Below are 2,135 nucleotides of genomic sequence, written 5' to 3' on the forward strand. Positions count from 1 at the left end.
ACAACGCTATGGAACTTAACGCACAACATTTAGAGGTCTAGGATAGAGACATATTCCGGCGTCGTAAAGCCTGGTAACTGTTGTTCTCACTGATGGTTGGGTGATTCCTCCACTTTGAGACGATAAGTGCCAGTATGGACTTGTGCTCCCATGTACCGTCGAGTATATTTTGGGAGACCCCTATAGGCTTAAATCCTTTATCCATAGGAAGACGTGTCTGCCGCCCTATCGATCGTAATGCACTGAACACAACATTCGGGAAGATTGACTGCCGTACCGTAAAAAGTATTCTGCAGTTTTGCAATTGGTTTGGTACTCCCTCTACCTAGATTTCCAGAGTAGTCCCTTTCGTTCCTTTTCAGACTCCTTAACAGAAAAGGTCCATCTGAGCACTTGTCACTTCAGGCTCATTAAAAATCGAAGGAGACTAGAGTCATATTTTGTTTTTTATCGACTCTTAAAAATTGAAAAAACAAGTTGTGTCAAAGCGTCTAAAAATTTATTTTAAACAGAATATTCATTACCCCTTTCCTACGTTGATCTTGGGTTGAGAAAATGGAATCCACCAACCAAGGAATTCCCCTTGGAGGAAATCCTAGTCCTTTCTCCTCTTGGGGAGATGTTGGTGCACCCCATATGGCCACATTGTTGCTTCCAGGACTGACAATTGGTTTGCCTGTATGGCTTTTCTCAACCTCTGTCGTTTAGAACACCGCAATTCCTGAACAATCGAATCAGCAATTAGACGAATCCAGAGTTACCCACCAACCTTCTACTTCCTCTAATTCTTCCTCTCCTCCTTCCTCTTCGCTTGATGGGGTTGGTAAAGCCAAAAGTCAAGTTCCTAAGGAGAAGAAGGAAAAGAAGAAGAAAGAGAAGAAGAAGAAGGAGCCAAAAGCGAATGGGGGCAAACGAGTGTCGTCTAACGAAAATCCACACACTGCACCGACCAGGCCTAAATCGCCATGTGTCATTTGCAAGGGAGACCACTATCACAGAGATTGTCCTTGCATCCCTCGGATCTTAAGGGACTGGTCTCCTCGTTTGCACAACCCGGTGTCATCAACCTCTGATGATCATGTTGAAAACACACCGTCAACTAGTGAAAGTGAAGCCCCAGGACAAAAAGGAAAATATAGATTTCCTTGTAAACTGTGCGAAGGCGATCACGCCATCCACCGTTGTCCCTTCTTAGACGAGGCTAAAAGAGTTTTGGACGATCGTCCGGTTTCACCGTTATGACTTCCTCCTGGATATAAAAAACTCTTGCCGAGTCCGTCACCAGTTGAAAATCCGGTTGGCCCGCTCAGGTGGTCGGCTGAAACATTTGTCATTGATGATAAACCATCTGAATCCATACCAGATGAAAGTCAAAAGGTCGAGGTGGCAGTTGACTCGGTTTTGCCTTCAAAGGTTCCATCTTCAGATGATACAATCATTGAAGAGAACAAGGATGACACCGTCCAAATTCTTTTCATAAGCACAGACTCCAACGAACATGGGGGAAATTTACCCGTTCCTTTACCGCAGGAAGGAAGTTTGTCAGAGTCGTACCCGGCCATCTATTTGGTCCCACCTCCAAGCAACCTAGTTGTCTCCTTCGATTGGAATCAACTAGGCAGACCCCGTTTACCAGCTAGTGTACCATTCCGAATTATTGTTCAAATATATAGAATGGTTATGGCTGGTACCAGCATAGATGAGGGGGCTTCTGTGAGTATCCTTTCCTCAACTGCTTGGAAAGCGCTTGGTTCGCCATCGATTTTGCCTGAGATGAGAAATTTGACAGGCTTTGATAAAGGAACCAGTTGACCGTTAGGGATCCTTCCCAACGTGCCCATAACATTGAGAGGGAAAACCGTTCACATGAACGTGATGGTAGTTCAAGGACCCCTGGATTACAATCTACTCCTTGGACGAGACTATATTTATTGCATGAGAGCCATTGTCTCATCACTCTTTAGAGTGATGTGTTTTCCACACGAAGGAAGAGTGGTCAAGCTCATAGACCAGCTTTCATTTCCCGGATCACTCATAGCAAATAGTCATATACCATCCCTAAATGGTCTTTTCACGCAAGAAATGTCTCAATCTTTAGTATGTCCACCCGATGAGCGCGAGTGATTCGGGGGGAC

This window comes from Pinus tabuliformis, chromosome J (genome assembly GCF_031772625.1).
Source record: "Pinus tabuliformis cultivar Carrire ecotype Pingquan chromosome J, CPIR1, whole genome shotgun sequence".
Lineage (NCBI taxonomy): Eukaryota > Viridiplantae > Streptophyta > Pinopsida > Pinales > Pinaceae > Pinus > Pinus tabuliformis.